The following is a 21,448-nucleotide window of genomic DNA, read 5'->3' on the forward strand; positions in this document are numbered from 1 at the left end:
GTAGTTCTAAGAATGCTTAAAATCTACTCTCTTAGCAAATTTCAAGTATATAATACAGGATTATTATACTCCCCAGAGCTTATTCATTTTATAACGGAAGGCTTATACCCTTTGACTATAGCTTTTCACCCTTTAGACCCAGGTGGCCATCATTTTTCTCGGTTTCTATACATTTGACTTTTTCTTTTCTTTTTTTTAAGATCCCAAATATGAGATCATATAGTATTTGTCTTTCTCTGTCTGGCGTATTTCACTTAAAGTATTATCCATAGGGTTCATCCATGTTCTTGCAAATGGCAGGATTTCCTTCTTTCTCACGGTTGAATAATATTTCAGTGTGTGTGTGTGTGTTTGTGTGTGTGTGTGTGTACAGAGACACTCTCCACATCTTTATCCATTCATCCATCAACCAATACTTAGGTTGTTTCCCTATCTTAGTTATTGTGAATAATTCTACAATGAATATAGGAATGCAGGTATCTTTGAAATACTGATTTCATTTCCTTTAGATATATACTCAGCAACTGGGCTTGCCGGATCATAGGGTAGCTCTATTTTTAGTTTTCTGAAGAACCTCTATACCGTTTTCCAGAATAACTATGTTTTCACTAACGTGTACATGGGTTCCAGTTTCTCTCTATTATCACCAACATCTGTTATCTCTTGTGTCTTTTACGGTAGCTATCCTAACAGGTGTGAGGTGGTATTTCATTACAGTTTTCATTTGTGTTTGCCTGATTATTAGTGATATTGAACACCGATTCATATACCAGTGGGCCACGTGTATATCTTCTTTGAGAAAACATCTAACTAGGTCTTTTGTCCATTTTTAAACCAGGTTCATTGTTTCTTACCAATGAGTTGTATGAATTCATTACATATTTTGAGTATTAACCCGATATTTATACTTTGCGAATATCTTCTCCCATTCTGTAGGTTGCTTTTTTCATTTCGATTCCTTCCTTGCTGTTGCAGAAGCATTTTAGTTTGATGTCATCCTCCTACCTGTTTATTTTGTCTTTTTGTGAAAAATGCCCCGGGAGTTTTTTGTACTGAATCTGCAGACAGTTTTGGGTAGCACAGACACTTTAATAATATTAAATCTGCCAATCGATGGATACAGGATATCTGGGAAAGATTCCTTTAAAGTGACAAATCATGATTCTGGAATGTAACATACAAGCTGGGATGGCTCCTTCACACAAGGATACCCCCACTGGCCTATGCTATCCCTACCTTAATTTTAGGGAACCACCGTTGCCCCTATCTCCCCCAATATGTGGTCCAAATGACTTGATCTTCTTCATCCTGGGACCAGTCCAAGGCTCAGCCCTTTGTATGCTGACCTGTCTTGAAGCGTTCATGTTTACCAGAGACCTGAACGTTTTACGCAAGGAAAGTCCAGCAATTATTCAGAATACTGGCCAAGGTGCTCAGTTAAAGGCATCAAAATTAGCAACAGACACTTGGCTTTACTGAGATCTGATTTTTTAAAAATATTTTATTTATTTATTCATGAGAAAAACGGACAGAGAGAGAGAGAGGGGCAGCGACACAGGCAGAGAGAGAAGCAGGCTACATGCAGGAAGCCTGATGTGGGACTTGATCGCGGTCTCCAGCATCAGGCTCTGGGCTGAAGACAGCACTAAACCGCTAAGCCACCGGCCTGCCCTGAGATCTGTTTTTTTAATTTTTTTATATTTTTTATTTTTTTTATGATAGTCAGAGAGAGAGAGAGAGAGAGAGAGAGAGAGAGAGAGAGGCAGAGACACAGGCAGAGGGAGAAAGAAGCAGGCTCCATGCACCGGGAGCCCGATGTGGGATTCGATCCCGGTCTCCAGGATCGCGCCCTGGGCCAAAGGCAGGGGCTAAACCGCTGCGCCACCCAGGGATCCCTGAGATCTTATTTTTTATCAGATTTTTAAAGTTCATTAATAAAGCAAATAAGGGGAGGCACCATATTAACCTATCTTTGCATCTTAAAGACAAAGTGATCCGAAAAATTTTAAAAAATAATACTTGCTAAATCAGATTGTTCAAACCAGACATTTTGCTACACAGACCCAAACTTTTTGCATATGGGTCTTTTTTCTGCTTTGTCAGAGCCTTCTTTGTGTCCAACGTTCTGTGCTTGAAAACACACTTGAATGTTTCCTGTCCGAAACTGGGAAAACAATACGAAGCAGGAAAGCACCTCCCGCTCGCCGTTTACTCTGGGGTTTGTTTTTTCCTATTCGAGCCACTGGGCAATTGCACTAGTCATTCAAACACGGCTTACATCAGGCAGCATTTTCAATTCCCTGATTCTTTTGGGAAAGTGTAGCATTTGCCCTTCATGACTCCCAAAGCCTAACAGAAGCAGGGCTGTGCAGGCCTCTACTTCCCCCCCTTCTCCCCTGACTGGTTGTAGTAATGTCCCACCCTGAGGTTGTGGCTGACAGGAGTCTCACACAGCCCCCTTTCTGGACCAGGAGAAAATGGAAACGCTCCAGATCTGAAGCAGTTAGATGCACCAAAGACAGACAGAGATGCTTAAACCAGGACACAGGGTCAAAGGAGAATCTCCAACCGGCCTGACAATTTTCAACTCTAATCATGGACTAACTTCTGGAGAAGTTTCTGCCATGGCTACACTCAAAGGCCCAACACCACGGCTGTGAATGGCATCTTGTTTCCCAGGATGCTGACTATGGCATTCAGGCCACACACAGCTGCATGATGCAGGTATTCTGGGAGCCATGGCAACAAGTGCTCCAGTTCACACCTTCAGTGCATGCTGCAATCTTCCAAGCACTGCACTTGACTGACCCCATCCCAGCCAGAGAGTTCCATAGGGCCAGAGACCAAGTCTATCTTGTCCATCAGTCCCCTACTACAGCACCCGTCTTCAACCTGCCTGCTGCACAGCAGGTGCTTCATAAATGTACAACGATGAATTAATGAAAAAGTAAATGCATGTCCCAACAATACAGAAGGAGTTGAAAACAAGAACTTTCTAGATTTCAAAAGTAGCAAGAAGAAAATTCAACAGCAATAGGCAGAAAATGAGAAGTGCCTTCCACAGTAAAATCCATAATGACCAAAATTAAAATGATAGTGCCTTCCAAAATTAATATTTTTTTCATTGAAAAATACAAAAATCATACTACCCATATTATCAGGGGTCCACAAACTATAGCCTACAGGTGTAGTCTAACTCACTGCCTATTTTGGTATGGCCAGCAAAGTAATAATAGATTTAACTTTATTATTTTTTAGATTTTTATTCAGGAGAGACACAGAAAGAGAGGCCGAGACATTGCCAGAGGGAGAAGCAGGCTCCCAGAAAGGACTTGTTCCCAGGACCCAAGGATCATGCCCACAGCCAAAGGCAGATGCTCAACCACTAAGCCCCCTAGATGCCCCTAGTTTTTACTTTAAAATGGTTTGGGAAAAGATTCAAAAGAGGACACAAGAATTACATGAAATTCTGGTTCCATGTGCACAAATACAGTTTTATTGGAGCACAGCCAGGTGGGTTGGTTAATGTAGCATCAATGGGTTGCTCTCATGCCACAACAGCAGAGCTAAGTTGCTCCAACAGAGACCATACAGGCGGCAGAACTCAAAATATTTACTATCTGGCTGTTTACCAACCAGTGTGCGAACCTCAGGTCTACACCAGTGAATCTCACAGGGTGTGGTGCAAACCTCACAAGGCGGCTATTGGGAGTCACTCAGGACTGGTATGCGAGGCTGATCTGGAGGTGTATTTTGTCTTCTTAGACATTCCACCTCGTGTCTGAGAAGCTGCTGCCAAATGAATGCAGGTGGCTGACTCTGTTAATACAGTCCAAATGGGAGGCACAGCCCAGCATTGGTAATGCCGTGACAGGAAGAGATCAGAAATTATGTCTCTCCTCCATCTACCCACCTCCCCCCAAACCACTGAAATATTATAACTATGATTCATGTGACTTTTTTTTTAAGTGGGTTTCATGTCCACCGTGGGGCCAAACACGGGGCTTGAACTCATGACCCTGAAATTAGGACCTGTGATGAGATCGAGAGTCAGAAGGACCCTTAAGGGACTGAGCCGCCCAGGTGCTACATAAATTCATGTAATTTTTACATGTCACAAAATTTTATTATCCATTTATTTTTCTTCAACCATTTAAAAGTGCAAAAACCTGTGTCAACCAACTGGGGCGGGAGCTGGCGTGGAGGCTGTAGTTTGCTAACGTTGATCTGTGTACAAGGGAGGTGCAGTTTCCGACGAAGCGTCAATCCTTTCTAATCACTTCTAAATTCTTCTTACTTTGAAGGGGGATTTCTTGTTCTTTTTTTAAAGATTTTATTTATTCATGAGAGACACAGAAGAAGAGAGAGGCAAAGGGAGAAGCAGGCTCCGGGCAAGGAGCCCAACGTGGGACCCTATCCCGGGTCCCAGGATCATAACCCCGGGCTAAAGGCGAAGCTAAGCCACTAACCCACAGAGGCTGCATTGCAGGGGGATTTCTGGGGTTTCCCAAGTTGTTCTTTGGAAGGCAAGGGACACTAGTTTTTTGAGACTTCACCAGATTGCTCCTTTCAACCTTTGCAGCCATTCTGAACCCGAGAGCAGCGGACGGCACTCCGCGGCCCACGACACCCAGCCAGGGCAACAGCTGCACACCTGCAGGTAGCGGAAGACACGAAGGCCCACGCGGCAGCTGGCGTACCCCCAAAGCTGGCATGGGACAGACACCCTGCCTCTGCGGGGCTGGCCGGGACGGGGCACCTGGGAGCCTCTGGAGGCTGCAAATGCCAAAGGTCTCCGGGACGGCCGCCTCTCTGCAATTGGGATCTGCTCTCCTCGGGGCATGGACGCATGTCACTGTGTGCCTTTCACCTCAATTAAGAAACTAATACTGCGAGGAAACCAGAGTCCGCGGACCGTGGGTAGTGGGATACCACTAGGCGGGGAGGAGGAGAGGGCCAGGTGCCCGTGGGCACACCCTCCAGGGCCCACCCAGGACAGCCAGTGCAGCGGGGAGCAGGGGAAGGGGCCGGGCCCTAGCGTGGGCAGTCAGGGAGACGCGTGGCGGGGGCTGGAGCCGAGGCCGGGGGCCTCAGACGGCCTTCAGAAGGCCCGAGGCCTTGCCACTCCAGGCCTGCTGTAGCGGAACCCGGGGCTGGCGTTGCCTAGAAACACATCATTGTCTTTGGCTTCTTAGACTTGCGCAGGCAGCAGTTCTGGGACACTTGGCGGGGTAGTCCGACCGGGCTGGACGCTTTTTGCAAAGTGGACCAGATCGGTTCTATGACCCGCACAAATGCTCTCCTGGACCCGTGGCCTGGGCTCTGTCCTAGGCCGTTTCCGAGGGCAAGCGGACGGCAGTGAGACTTCCATCACCGGCCACATCTTCAGTGTCACCAGAGATGTGCCGACGAAGGGAAGGGACAAGGTGGACGAGGTACCTGACTCTGGGAGAAAGGAGGACGAGGTGAGTCGGGTGACCTTAACATCACAGAATGAGAGACTTAAAACTCTGTGTAGTGATCCAGCAGAGAAGTATGAAGCTTCAGAGCTTCAACGAAAGCAGCAGAGTGCTAGCTACCGACATCAGCTCCAACAGAACCAGGTACAAATAGCACTGCTTAGCGAAAAACCACAAGGGACCGAGGAGGAACTGCTGAGGCCGCAGTCAGCCGCTCCGAGGGTAAACTCTGGAGCTGGTGGCCAACTGTCAGCCATGGAATCTCATTCCCCCAGTTACGATTTCGGTCAACACGCTTCACCTTTCCACGGTGACGCCGTGGACTTTGCTGATGTGATCTGGTCACAGCAAGAAATAAACAGACTGTCAAATCAAGTCTTAAGACTTGAGGCCGAAGTCAGTCATTGGAAACGTCTGTCCCAGGCTTCGGTGCAGGGAACGAATAGCCTAGAGCCACACGAAATCTGCAACCTGCAGAGTACCATCAAGGAACTGGAGCAGAAGCGAAGCAAGGAAATCGAGGACCACCAACTCGAAATGGCAGTACTGCAGAACGTCCACCGGCAGAAGCTCGCAGACGTCATCCGCAGGTACCGCGGAAAACTAAACGGCCTTGAGGAAAAGGTTGAAGAACTGCAAAGCCTGTTACAGAAGGACACCTGTGGAATCAGAGTAGCCGATGACCCTCCGATTGAGCACCTGCAGAAAACCATTCAAGTTCTACTAACTGAAAAAGCAGAGTCTGCCAGGAAAAAGGAAGAACTGGAAGAAAGAATACAATCTCTAAGTGACCAACTATCTTCTGCAGAAAGTGAAAGAGACGTTTTGAGGAGAGAACAGGACCAGACACCTGAAGGAAGGACAGACAAGATCGAGGAGGACGAACTGCAGCCTTCCGTTTCAAAGAGAAGTGATGCAGGAGTCACGCAGGAGAGCGCTCTTTCAGGGTGTACACCAGTGGAAGAAGTGTTCGGCCTGCAGGAAGCACTGTCCGAGGCCGGAAAGGGAACGGTGAGACTGTGTGGCGCCGACCAGGGCAACAACGATCTCACGCAAGACGCTCTGAAACTTCCGGAGCGAGTCCACATCGTGGGGCAAGAGAATTCATCGTTAAGCCGAGGAAAGGAAGAACCTGGACCGCCGCTTCCTAAAGTGAACGAGGAGCAAGAGGCCATTGAACGCACAGCTCCAGGAGACATCGCCTCGCATTCAGAAGTACATCCGTTAAGACGTGACTCGGAGGCCAACGATCTAAACTTCAATCAGAGGACAACTGAGGAGGAATCCCTGGTAGCCGCGTCAGGGGAACCGTACGGACACAACGGGACCACACTGCCCGGGGCTTCGATGGAAGGCCGGCTACCACAACAAGAAAATGAAGGCAGTAGCATCACCATTAAACTAAGACAAGAGGTCCATGAGGAAGAAAAGGGAGCTTGTCAACTTGAAGATGAGACGAACGCGACTACAGAGTTAGATGCGCAGAAAGAAAAGTTAATTCAAAGTGAACTGGCGCCTAATGATTTGCATCGGTCAGATCGGTCAGAAAGAGGTCACCTCAACATCCAGCAGGAGGGCTCTGAACCTCAGGAACATAGTAAACAAAACGAGAAGGCCCTCTGTAACGCCACAGAGGAGCTAACGGAGTCTCTTAAGCAAGACTCTCCCAGTCATCCGGAAGACGACTTAGTTAGAGCGAGGGAAACTGAGCTCAGAAGGCTGGAACAAAAGGTTTCAGAAATGGAGCAGCTGAATGACCAACTAAACAGACACAGCACTGATCTCAGAGAGGAAAACCACAGGTTGGTCTTGGCGCTCAAAGATACAAGACATCAGCTGGAACAATCTATTCTCCGTAGCAATGAGGATTCTCTGGAAAAAAACACCGCTCTGAGGGCTTTAAAAATCGATAAAGGACACTTAATAGCCAAGTTGTGTCGGGCGGAGAAGAAGCTTTTGGAAGCAACAAACAAGTATGATCAAACCATCAAAGAGTTGTCAAGCACACATAACCCGCATCATTCGGCCTCACCTCTGGAGCGTGCCCACTTCGTTCAAGTGGGTCCAGAGAAGGACGTCGAAATATTACGCCTCAAGAAGAGTCTCGAGCAAATGGATGCCGACCGTAAAGAAACCCAGGAAATCCTGGCCTGCGTTTTGGAGGAACACAAGCAACTGACGCAACTGGTCAAAGACAAAGGCATTTGTATTGACAGCCTTAAAGGAAGTCCAGAGCTTCCAGAGGACCTGGAAAAGTGTACCCAAGCCTTAAGAAGAAATGAAATTTTACAGCAAGCCGTGGACGAAAAAGACACATCCCTCACATCCATGACGAAAGAAAATACTCACCTGAGAGAAGAACTGGAGCGACTAAAACAACAGAGTCAGGCTTTCCCTAAACTCCTAGATGACATCATAGAACTAGAGTGTGAGGTGTTGCAGCTGAATGAACTAAGAGTTGACCTCGAAGACGAAATAAAACAACAACAGAAGATCATTAACGATCAGCAGCAGGGGAAGATACGACTGCTTCACTCCCTGGAAGAGCAGAAGCAGAAAGTGGACCATCTTAAAGGCCAGCGGGAGCAGATGACCAGTGAGCACGCTCAGCTCCTTTCCGCCAAAGACGAGGAGATTCAGAATTTGCAAGACACAGTAGAACACATTAAAGCCCAGCTGGCCGCCCCAGGCCGGCACGTTGCAACACAACCTTCTGGCGCTGTCCAAGGCGCGACAAGGCAGCATCTTAGTGCAGAAAACCAAAGTGAAAAGCATGACGTCTCTAGAGCCGAAACAGAAAGATCAGCACAAGGAATAGAAGACCAAGAACTGGGAGGGAAGCTTCTAACCGAAAAGAACATCCGGCTGACTGAACAGACCGACCCGCTGTCCCAGGATGAGCTCGGGAAACTAACTCGGATCATCGAGCAAAAAGATGCGGAGATTCAGGGTCTTCGGAGCAGAATATCTGCGGCTTCTCCCGGCCAGCACGTAGAGCAGCTTCAGCAGCAGTTGCAAGAGTCTGCTCTGCAAAGCGAACGGGCACTGGCTGTCTTAGAGGACAAAACGAGAGAGAACAGCAATCTGAAGAGAGAGTATCACAAAGTGATAGACCTAATTGCGTCCAGAGAAGCAGACCTCAGGAAAATGCAAGAGGAAAATAAAAAGCTGGCCGCTCGAATTGAAAATCGTGGTCAGGATATGTTTAGAGAAACGATTCGGCATTTATCCCACGTTATTCGAGAGAGAGACCTCGAAGTCGACGCCTTAAGGCAGAAGTGTCAGACTTTACTGACAATTCTGCAAACACCCAGCACCGCTGATGAGGTTCCAGGCGTGCCCGTGCGTCGGTTCAAGGAGCTTCTAGAGGAACGAGACACATTCAGGCAGCGAGTGAAGATAATGGAAGAGTGGAAGCAGCAGGTGGTGGCCACAGTACAAGATATGAAGCGTGAGTCACCCCGGCTTCAGGAGCTTCTTCGACAACAGCAGGTGCGGGCCTTAACCGACATCGACGGTCATTCTGAGCTAGAGACGACCTATATGGACGTGATCAGAGATTACAGAGGAAATGAAAACAGCCTAAGGAATCTGGAGAAGGAACTGGCACAAATCCAGCTCCGCATCGGGGAGCTCTGCAACGCCCAGGATCGCCTTCTGGGGAAGCTTGACGTGCGCTGCCTCCAGCCCTCCACCCAGTCCTCAGAGTCGGAGGAACCTCTGAAGGCCTTTACATCGGACTCAGCGACTGAGTCTCCTCCGTGGCTCCAAGAGGAGGTGGAAGAGCTGAAGAAGTCAGTGCAAGACCGAGAGACGACGATTCGAACCCTGCAGGAAGACAACCAGAGGTTGATGGATCGCGCTGCTGCCACGTCAGAACGCGAACGCAAAGCACGCGAACGCGCCGATTCCGAAATCCAGCAGCTGAGGGAGGAAGAGGCGGTTCTACACAACTTAATCCAGGCTAAAGAGCTCCTGATCCAGGCGAACAGCGAGCAGTTGCATTCCTTAACGGAGGACCTCACTGGCCAAGCGAGTGAGAATGAGCTGTTGAGGCAGGCGGTGAGAAACCTGAAGGAGAGAATAGCCGATCTGGAGACGGACGTGTGCCAACTGAAAGAGGAAAACGAAAAAAGAGCGGAATCCTCTAGGGAAAAGGAAGCAGAAAAGCAGGCACTGCAAGAGACCAACGTGAGGCTTTTGAGGATGTGGCAAGAGGAGGAATCCCGCCACGCTGCGATCGAAGCGAAGGCTCTTGCTTTGGAGCAACTACTGAAAGAGCGAGAAGAGGGCGAGGCCGGGGAACTGAATCAGCTTCCAGATGCAGCTACGTCGACGCGGGAAAAGGCGGTCCTGTTTCAGCAGGAGAGGGACGGAGTCCCGGTGGCGCTGAAACACAAACAGAGGGAAAACTGTGCCCTCCAGGATGAGCTTCAGCAGCTGCGTGACAAGGAATCACACCTGAACCAGGAGCTGGAGAGAACGCGTCACCGCGCTGTGGAATCGGAGGATACTCGGCAGCGTGAGTCTCTGCTGGCAGAAGACAAAGTGGCTAAGCTCCAAAAAGAAGTCGCGGTGCTGGAGGAAAAGCTGGCGGTGTCTTCCAATGCCACGGCGAGTGCGACCCACCAGGCCAGTATGCAGGTGGAGGCCCTGCGGGACCAACTGCGCCTCATCACCCGACAGAAGGAGGAAACCGCGGCGCGGCTTTCCGCCTCGCAGGAACAAGGAAAGCAGTACGCTCAAACACTAGCCAGTCTCAAGTCGGAGGTAGCCGAGTGGATGGAAAAGACAGACACTCTACAAGGAAAACTGACGTCCTTACAGGCACGATTCACTGCAACAAACACCGTCTTGGACCTGAAGGAAGACGAACTGGAGGAACTCAGAAAACAGAACGAGGTCCAGCAGGAAGTACTGGATGAGACGCACAAGAAACTGATGAACCTCGTAAGTAGCTCTGAAGGAATGGTGGACAAAACCCTAGTAAGGAGACTCTTACTGGGATACTTTCGGGCGCCTCAAAAGGATCGGCCTGAAGCACTGCGGCGGATGGGAGGCACCCTAGGGATCAAGGAGGAAGACGTGCGGCAGCTTTGCAGCGAAGAGCAAGGTGGGGTTATCAGATGCATGACTGGGGGGCCTGGATCCAAAAGTACCCCCAAGCCCCCGGTGAAGCCAGATCCCCAACCGACGCCCAAGAGCTCCTTTGCAGGGCTTTTTGTCAACTTCCTACGAGGGGAATCCGATTTAGCTCTTCCGCCACGCAGTCCCTCTGCTGCTGACAAGAAGCCTCCAGATTCGGTAGGAAAAGGAAAAGGCACTAAGGAAAAAGGCCCACCGCGGCGCACAATCACCCTGGGATCCACACCCCCAAAGAAAGCTGCCAAGCCCCGCGCCACAGCTGTCTCTCTTACTGACCCACGTGGACCCGAAACTGACGGATCACAGCATCTTCTCCTAAATGCTGTGACTAATGCTTTACCCACGTACACACCCTTGATACTCTCACCTGCCAGCGAGGTTGGGAGCGCGGCCAGAGGCCTCTCAAACCAATAGAGGAGTCTCAAGCCCGAGACCACACGGCGCGTCCAAGAACACAGGTCACTGTGTGCGTCCCTTATCCCAAGAGAGCCTTTTGCAAAACGTACCATACATTTGCAGTTTTGCTTTCAGCTTAATAAACATATTCTTACGTGACTTCTTTTAAAGTGTCTTTTACTGACTGCAGAGGTGTGGATTTGCCAACTTCAAAGAGGGCTTGCTTCTCATGAGAGAGGACATGGGTGGGGGTTCGGGTTAGGAGGCTGTGGTCAACGGCTACTTCCAATAGTGTTGGTGATGTTTTCACTTCTTTTGTACAAGGGGCACGTATCTACCGATACCTCGGGGAATGAAAACATCGACCCGTTTTTATGGCTTCTTAAGGTTTTCTTCTTGGATTCACGAGAGAGGCAGAGACACCCGCAGAGGGAGAAGCAGGCTCCATGCGGGGGAGCCTGGTGCGGGACCCCATCCCAGTTTCGTGGGATCAGGACCTGAGCCAAAGGCAGATGCTCAACCACTGAGCCACCCCGGGGCCTCTCAACTGGTTTTAATGTCAAACACATGAGCGCGTACTCCTCGTATGAGAGAGGAGGTGCATGGCATGCTCCAAAGTACAACATGAATTAATTCAAAATAAAAATTCAAGTTCCATTTCCCAGCTAGGTAGGTCCCATTTCTCTTTTCTTTGATTTCTAATCCACGTCCCCCCCCCCACCCCGATGCTTTTTCTGTTGCCTAGAAAATCCCTCTATGAGTAACCTGATTTCTGTCGGGCCTATTAGAGATACACGACTATTTGGGAGTAGACCATTCTCCGACTTGCTGTTTTCTAACTTTAATCTGCTTTAGAGACCTTTCCAAACGTGAATCCATCCCTACTGGCATAAACTCTGCTGTTTACGAACGTACCTTGAATTTTTGAAGTAGCTCCCCTTGATCAGCATTTAGGTGGCTGTTCGTCCAGATGTTCACGGTCATCTCCCTTGTTCATTTCCCAAGGAGCCATTCCAAAGCTTCATTTGCAATTCAGGGCTAATTGCTCCAGTGTACCCTGGAAACGATTCATTCAGACTTCTTTAAAGATCTCATTCCAGGCATCCCTGGGTGGCGCAGCGGTTTGGTGCCTGCCTTTGGCCCAGGGCGCGATCCTAGAGACCCGGGATTGAATCCCACGTCAGGCTCCCAGTGCATGGAGCCTGCTTCTCTCTCTGTGTCTCTGCCTCTCTCTCTCTCTCTCTCCGTGACTGTCATAAATAAATTAAGAAAAATTTAAAAAAAAAAGAAAAAGATCTCATTCCACTACTTTTCCATTCTGCTTTTTCGTCAGCCCTCCAAATATCTTCATTCTTTCCCTCCTTTTCTGTTCCCACTGCCCTTGTTCACCTACTCCTCTCTCTCTTACATGGACCCGTGCCATCGACTCCCTAGTGAACTTGCCGGTTCCACTCTTGGCCTCCTGTGAATCCGTTCTCCACCTTGCTGACAGGGTGAACTAAGGTGAAAATCGGATGTTACTTCCCTGCTGGACTTATTTTAACGGGAGTTTAAACTGTAACAGACCATCCAAGCCCTCGCCTTTGGGACCTTCCTACCAGCCCATCACTCACATAAAAGGCTTCCCCCTACCCCTCCAGCCACCTGTGAACTCTTGAAGCTCCAAACAGATGATTAATCCAAAACACTTCGAGTCCAGGAGCCTCATCATCCAGGGGAGAATGCCTTGACAAAGCTGCAGACCACAAGGGATTCCCTTTTCCTCCTCTTCACCCATTGGTGAAGAGAGTGATTTCCACCCTGAGGTTCACAGGATGCCCGGAGGTTGAACAGATGAGCTCTCGACAGTAATTTATTAACCACACATACTCACGACCCAGGGGAGGATGGCGCACAGCCCACGCAGGGCCACCGGACGGCTGCATCTGGGAATGAGGGCTGGCGGGGGGGCGGGGGGCGCCGGGGCGGACGAGAGCGAAGGTGAGCCCTAGATCCTGCAGGAAGCTATGACTGGCTTGCTGGATCATTCCTCAGGCTGTCAGGGAACCGCAGCTTACTATTTAGGCATAAACTGTACCCAGTCCCTGTGATAAGGAGTGCTGTTGTTTGGCCAGGGGACCTTATCTGTGGGAGCAGAGGGGGAAGGGAACTTGGAATCAGACCCTTGGATTTTACCCGAAACCAAGGCAGCCCTTCATATTGAATCTTCATCCCCGGCTTTACATCCCAATGGAGTCTGATGTCTGGGCATCTCTTCTAACCTGGGACTGAGACTTTTAAGGAGTAGGACAGGTGCTTCCCTAGGAGGTGAGGTGACGTTGGCCCTTGACCAGGAGGCGGTCGGTCACGAACAGAATGTATGAGGTCCCATGGATGCTCACTGAGCTGATCCCAAGGGAATCCCCGGGTAGCCAAGGGTTAAGTTTAAGGAAGGGCTGACATCCTTCGGCACCCGCAATCTGGCAACAGACGGTGGTCCACTGAAGAAACCGCTCTCGCTTGCAGGTAGGATATGCAGACTTTGGGTTCATCCTGTGGCAAGAAGACCTTGGTAGCTCTCTTAAGCTTGTGGAAGTAGCAAGACGGAAAGAATAGCAGACGTCTGCATCTCAAGGCTCAGGGGCTGTGAGATACTCCATTTCCAGAAGAGCCCAGTGCGTGGCCAGCAATCGCTGCTTTAACAGTACCTAGCACAGGGCCAAGGACGGATATTTCTTGCATTTGGAGCCCACGGACAATGTACAGATACCAGGGGTGGTCCAGGGACTCTAGGAAGTGGGAGAGGAGGTTCCTACAGGCTTTCCACTCAGGGCACTTGGACAGATCCGAGAGCCCTTTGTTGAGGGGAGCCCCAACTCAACGTGGTCTCATTCACAAGTAACCAAAAAATGGGCTTCAGTAAAATTTGTAAACAAGGAATATGTCACCTCCAGGACTTGAGTTTAGGTGGGGACCTCTCTATCTCCTGGATCTGAATGCCTGTTTCCCCTCCCCAGATTAGGGAAGTTCTCAGCTATGATTTGTTCAAATACGCTTTCTGGTCCTCGGTCCCTCTCGGCGCCCTCTGGAAACCCAACTAAATGTAGATTTTTCCTTTCGAGGCTGTCATTTATTCCCCTTAACCTTTCCTCGTGGCCTTTTCATTGCTCTTCTCTTTTTCCCTCGGCCTCCTTTCTCACCATCAACGTGTCTTCTATGTCACTCACTCGTTCTTCTACCTCATGAACCCTCGTGGTTAGGACCTCCAGTTTGGATTGCATCTCCTTTCACTGATTTTGAATTTCGGCCCGATTAGATCTTAATTCTGCAGTCATGAAGTCTCTTGAATCCCTTATGCTTTTTTCCCAGAGCCATCAAGAGCTTTGTAATTGTGCTTCTGAATTGGCTTTCTCCCATCGAATTGTAATCCAAATTCTGTAACTCAGTGGCAGAGAGAACGGTTTCTGATTCTTTCTTTTGTGGGGAGTTCTTCTTTCTAGTCATTTTGCTCAGTGCCCAGTGGCTAAGAACGAGGTCTACTTGTTAGAAACGCAAGCTCTTCTGTCTGTAGCGTTCCAGCTGTTCGCTCTTTAAATCTCAGGTCGAATTCGTAGGTTTTCAGGATGATTTGAAAGTTATCTAGGGAAGTTGGTGGGGACAGGTGACTTGGGGACCCTACTCCTCCACCGTCTTGCCCCCCCCCCCCATTTCTCAAACAAAATGTTTAACACAGCGCTTATTTTCTCACAGTTAACTGAAAGATGGACTCCTATTCAGACCTGAAGTCAGTAGCATCGGTGTCACGATTCCCCTGCTCCAGGATAGGCAAGACTCAGACACCAGGGAACCGAATTCACTATCACAACAACCATACACAAAGACCAACGCATTTTTCAGCCCACAACCACCTCTGGGCTTCAGTGAGCGCCCACTTACCCCTATTTCACTTGGGGTTCTAGCAAGCTGGGTCGTATTCTGCAGATGCACAGCCTCGGGTGCCATGTGGCATCTAAAAAAGCACATTTACTGCAACATACCCTCGTATTTATTGACAAAGGGCGAAAAACTTGTTTTCATAGGATAAACTAGAAGAACGTAAAACTTGAAAATTACTTCCAGATGACGAGGATCACACATCTCTGAAGGGTAAGCTGAAACTCTCGTGTTCATTCAAAATTTTCTTAGAGGCACCCGGTTGGCTCAGTCACTTAAATGTGTCTATCTTCGGCTCAGGTCATGATGCTGGGGTTCTGGGACTGAGCCCCACATCAGGCTCCCTGCTCAGTGGGGGGGGGGGGGGGGGTGTGTGACTTCTTCTCCCTGTGCCTATGCCCCTCCCCTTGCTTCTATTCTTTCTCTCTCTCTCACATAAAGAAATAAAACCTTTTAAAGGAAACACATAATTTTTTTTTTAATGTAAGACTTGGGATTTTATTTAAATCGCTAATTTAGGGCTGCCTAGGTGGCTCAGCGGTTAAGCATCTACCTTCGGCTTAGGCCAGGATCCTAGGGCCCAGAGATCGAATCCCACATCGGGCTCCCCACAGGGAGTCTGCTTCTCCCTCTGCCTGTGTCTCTCCCTCTCTCTGTCTCTCATGAATCAATAAATACAATCTTTAAAAACAAACCAACAAACAAACAAAAAAAACCCACCAAACTTTGATTTGTTAAAGACTCTTTGGACCAATATAATTATCAAACAAAACAAAAACTCCACAAATCCTTCCAGACCCTGTGTTATTCACCACCCTCACTCTTGACAGAGAACGTTTATCTTGGAAAGGGTACCTAGTCTCGGCGTACCTTGCTCAGAAATAAAACTCTCAGATGTATTCATTAGTAACGCACCTACATGATAGAGGGGGAGAAAAAAATCACAAGATCAAGTCAAAAGGGTGTCAGGTCCAAAGGAGGCGTTTCTCCAGTGGCTTCTGTGACCACGGTCCACATTCTGCCAGCCACTGTGCTTTTCCCGGTTCCTTCCCCCACAGCAGCACGGTCTCTGAGATACAGAGGCACCACTGCCCCACGTACGGCAAAGAACCCCCTGAACAACTGCAGGGCTCTGTGCAGAGAACAGGAGTGGAGGCTGGACGTGCCGGAGCTGTAGTGCACAGTTTGTTCCAGGCATCAACGCCACTGGCCGCCCAATCTGGGGAAGACACAGGCTCCTGCAGCACCCCCTTTCCCGATCCCTAACCCTCCCACCCCAGAGCTCTCACGTGAATTCACGAGGTCGCATACCTGCCAGCACTTCGTAAACTTAGCTATCTTATCCTGAATGAACAGAGGCAAACAATGACTACTCCGGAGGCTCTCGCCCGAGTAACAGAAAGGCCGAGCGCACTGACGACCAAAGACTTCCTTATTAAGTGAACTGATTAGGGACAAAGTGCCTATGCGGGTGCTGTTAGTCCCCCACACACGGACTTTTTTGGTGTACATCTGCGAGAAACCTGGGGAAACGCACGTACCCATCACTGCCACATGACAGACCTGAGAGAAGAACTGAGAAAATCTGTACGAACCCACAAAAGGGCAGGTGCAATCGGTGAAGGTGTCGTCGGAAAAGGTGGCCAGCGATGATTCTAGCCCGGCATCAAAGACCGGTGCTTCGGTCCTGGTTCCGCCACTAACGGGACCACCCCCTTTCCTGTGAGTGAGTGTAACGAACGATACCTGTTCTTGATCCCTAACACAGGTGGGGGGAATCACATCAGGGAAGAGCTACAAAAGGGCTTTCTGTCATAGTACCTTCACCCAGCCTCGCTCATCTCCAACTGTACCGAACACACTGTGTTGATGACAACAAAATCTCAGTTACTGTCAGGATGGCCAATGCGTGGGCTGTCAGTCTCAGCAAATCCACTGGCAGGGTTCTTCCACATATGCACATGCAATGTATACAAGGAGTTTGATCCTAAGCCCTGTTTGTAACAGCAAAGAATGACAATCAAGGCGCACATCCTCCACTATGGCCCTAGTGACATCACGTAGGCGGCTGATGGTGGCAGCAGGTGCAAGGAGCTGGCGATGGGGCGAAGAGACCGGCAGCCAGTGACTGGATTCCCTCTGAATATATTTTTAACATTCTTAGGGCAGCCCCGGTGGTGCAGTGGTTTTGCGCCGCCTGCAGCCTAGGGCATGATCCTGGAGACACTGGATTGAGTCCCACGTCAGGCTCTCTGCATGGTGCCTGCTTCTCCCTCTGCCTGCGTCTCTGCCTCTCTCTTTCTGTGTGTCTCTATGAATAAATAAATAATCTTTAAAATATATATTTTTACATATATAAATATATATTTTTTACATACACACACACACACACACACACACACACACACATATATATATTTTAACATTCTTGAGCCACTCAGGCACCTTCACAAAACAAAACAATTCGGCAAACAAGAAGGGGAGTTTTCATTTACCATTATCTCCAGAAGGTGCTACCCATCTGAGCCCCAAGGTTAGGAATCTGACAATGATATTCTGTCTTCCATACAAAGGCCTTGATAAGCTGACTGACACCTTGGACTCGAGCAAAATATCCTGAAAGAGAGACAGACAGAAGTTATGGCTCATAGAGGTCAGACATAATCCTTGCAAAGCCCACCCCAGGAGAACAGCAAAACAGGACACTTCTCTTCTTCTTCACGGTGAGCGCTTTATCTGGGAAATTCACAAGAGAAGCAATGACTTTCAAATTCTATCCCTTTTTAAGATGTTTGAACCAAAGCAAGTACAATCTATTTAATTGTGGAATTACCTATCTGAAAAACAAACTCTCCCACGATTTCACTTAGGAAAGACAAGTGTTTAGCTCAAAACATCAGACCAAAATGTTCCTCTTGAAAACGTGCTTTCTCGTAGCTGGGTGAAAGCCGCTTAAGCCTCTGCTGAAAGTTAAAATGGCAAGATCATGACAAAAATAGTATTTGGGGGTCATAAAATTGGCCAGGTAAATACGACAGCAAAAAAAATAAAACGGAGGGGGGGGGTAATTCTTATCGTGTTCCCTTCACCTCCATCCCGAGTGGGTAAGAGCCTCTATGTTTCTAAAATGGCCTCAGAGATGGGGCGAGGGAAAGGCACCACGTCAGTGTCACTGAACAAGTTAACTTGTTCAGCATAGGAGACAGGAAATCAAAGAGGGGGAAAGGAATACAATCTGCATTCTAAAGCCCCGCTGCTGAAAGGATGACTATCTTAAGAACCACATCGCAGTGGCATTTAGAGACTTACGGCAATCAGACATAGGGATTCTAGGTCTACTGATGCTCCTAATAAATAATTTGAGTTTGTATTTTGTGCGTCCAGTAAATCATTTTCCTTGTGTGTTAAAGAATTATCATCCACGACAGACTGGATGTTGGGGAAAAACTTTTACAGGTGCTCACCACAGACTATCTGGGAAGGACTCTCCTAGGAAGCTCCAGTCTGAAGATGCCAGCCCAGGGAGAGGAGGAAGGAAGGACACACGGCTGTCATGCTTCCTGGGCCACCCAGCTCCTGGAGCCCCACAGAGGGTCCCTGGCTCTGCAGCATCTGTTAGGAAAGCTGCCTCAAGAGCAGGGCACGGAGGCCTGAGGCCTCTTAGCCAGGCCTTGCCCCATCTTCCTGATGCCGGGGTTCACCCTCGCTTCAAAGTAACTACCCTGTCCCCATTCCCAGGCACCACCACTTCAAAATCGCTTTGCATTTCTTACAGAAACTACCCAGGGGATCCATCTCTAGGGCCCACGTTCCCTGCACGCACAAAAGCGACAGTCATTTGGTCAATTTCTCCAACTCCCTGGGACTAAGTCACCCTGTCATCTCAACTCCTTTGCCTGCCTGGATAGAAATGACTTGCAGAGACGAGTCATCACCTGCACCAAGGCAGAAAGAATAATTCCTTCCTTGGACAGGTCACAGTAAAAGATAACATAAGTGGCTTTTGGACAGGTAAAAACGATCCTCAACTTCACCCCAAAATAGGAGGCATATAAAATAAAATTATTGTAACATACCATTTTTCACCTATCAGATGAACAAAGATGAGAAGTTTCATGATACGCTATGTTGGTGAGCATGTCGGGAAAGAAGCACTTCCAGAAATCACTGGAGAGACTGAACACCGGAACTCTCATTTTAAGAGGGAATCCCTTGGGACGCCTGGGTGGCTCCGTCGGCTCAGTGTCTGCCTTCAGCTCAGGCCACGATCTCCAGATCCTGGGAGCGAGCCCTGCATCAGGCTCTCTGCTCAGTGGGGAGTCTGCTTCTCACTCTCCCTCAGTCTCTCCCCCCTTCTCTGTGCGCTCTCTCTCTCTCTCTCTCAAAAAACAAAACAAAACAAAAAAACAAAACAAAAACAAAAACAAAAAACAATCCCCAAGGAAAAAAGGAACGAGGGGATCCCTGGGTGGCGCAGCGGTTTGGCGCCTGCCTTTGGCCCGGGGCGCGATCCTGGAGACCCGGGATCGAATCCCACGTCGGGCTCCCCGCATGGAGCCTGCTTCTCCCTCTGCCTGTGTCTGTGTCTCTGCCTCTCTGCCTCTCTCTGTGTGACTATCATGAATAAATAAAATCTTTAAAAAAAAAAAAAAAAAAAAAGGAACGAATCCCCAAAACGTCAGGCCTCTGAGCTAATGAGGGGATATTCGGAAAGAAGGGGGAGGTCACTTGCCTCTGTTAATTTCGGGAGCCTTCCTCTCCTTAGACAGTCTGGCAAAATGCTGGATGTGAGTGTCATGCCAGGAGCCAATGCTTACTGCAAACCTGGAAGGGAGGAAAGGAGGCAGGTGAGTAGAGGTCAGCAGGTTCAGGCCCATTCTCGGGAACCAGGTCAAGCAGGAAAATCACCTACGTCAAAAGGCCAACACGTGCACATCTGGCGCTCCATTACACATGTCAACAGGCGCAGCCATCCGTCTTGCTGCTCACACACACAGCCCCTCACCCTCCCCACAGCGGCCATTTCTTCCCTCTCTTTCTTCATACGGCCAACTCCTTTCCCAGGACCCTAGAGAGCACATAACCTCACCTCATACCTCACCCAAGAGACCTGCCACCACTCATTCACTCCGCAGCAAACTCACGGGTGAGAGCCACTAAGACAACTCTGCTCAACCAGAAGTTCTGTGTCCATAGGAAAGGAGACCGGAACCGTTGCGTAAGACTAACCACTACCTAAGGATTTCCCCCGACTCTGTAGTAGATACCGCTCATTCCACATCCCTCGAGGAGGTCACGGTGGAAAATCCAGGAACAAACAGACACTACAGCTACAACCGAGAAAGTGTCAGAGTGGCCTACACTGCAACCTGGAAAAGGCTACGGGAGCCTAAACGCTTCCCAGCCGACACCCCAAGGAATCAAAGTTTTAGTGTTCTGAGCCAGGGAGCTGAAGCCTGGTTTACCACTGAAAGTCTTCTGGCAACCAGGAGTGGAGCCAGCCTTAGGACAATGAGAAGTAATGGCAGGAGCCTGGATCCCTAAGGCCATGCCAAGCCACTATGCGCCTGGAGTCTACTCTACCCCTCAACGGGTATCTGTGAATCAAAACATGTCTTTAGCTTTTTTTTATTTTAATTTTTTAGTTATGATAGTCACAGAGAGAGAGGCAGAGACATAGGCAGAGGGAGAAGCAGGCTCCATGCACGGGGAGCCCGACGTGGGATTCGATCCTGGGTCTCCAGGATCCCGCCCTGGGCCAAAGGCAGGTGCTAAACCGCTGCACCACCCGGGGATCCCCTGTCTTTAGCTTTTAAAAGGAGCCTGGGTGGCTCAGTCGGTTGGAGTGACCACTCTTGGTTTCCCCTCAGGTCATCAACTTGGGGTCCTGGGATCGAGCCTCACGTCAGGTTCCACACATAGCAGGGAGTCTGCGCCAAGATTCTCTCCCTCCCTCTTCCACTCCCCTGCTCATTTCCTCTCTTTGAGACAAAGAGGTAAATCTTTTTTTAAAAAATAATAATTAGGGATGCCTGGGTGGCTCAGCGGTATAGTGCCTGCCTTTGGCCCAGGGCGTCTCCCAGAGTCCTGCATCGGGCTGCCTGCATGGAGGCTACTTCTCCCTCTGCCTATATCTTTGCCTCTGTCTTTCTCTCTCTCTCTGTGTCTCTCATGAATAAATAAATAAAATCTTTATAAGTAAATAAATAAGTAAGTAAGAAAGATGGGGTGGGTCTTGGCTTACTTGCACCCTGAAGCATCCTAAGTGATATCCTGTGTTCAGTAGCTCATTTCCATTTGCTTGATGAGTAAGCTGAGAGGGGTAAGGCTGTGTGTGTGTGTGTGTGAGAGAGAGAGAGAGAAAGAGAGGGACGTCTCCCAGCTACGTTCTTAGTGCCCAGAAGGGATATCGAATCTTCTCGTTATAGCCACGGACAAGGCTTCCTTACCCCTGCCCTAACTACAGTTTGTGCTAATCCACGACATTTTCCCACCCAGTCTCTCCTTTCTACCTTCCCACAACCACAGACACCCAG

At 49.0% G+C, this 21,448-nt stretch overlaps 1 pseudogene; it reads right to left on the reverse strand.

Moving 5' to 3' along the window:
- LOC112912682 (rho GTPase-activating protein 17-like) overlaps positions 1–21,448 on the reverse strand; it is a 69,426-nt pseudogene that overhangs the window by 30,845 nt on the left and 17,133 nt on the right.

This window comes from Vulpes vulpes, chromosome 3 (genome assembly GCF_048418805.1).
Source record: "Vulpes vulpes isolate BD-2025 chromosome 3, VulVul3, whole genome shotgun sequence".
NCBI lineage: Eukaryota > Metazoa > Chordata > Mammalia > Carnivora > Canidae > Vulpes > Vulpes vulpes.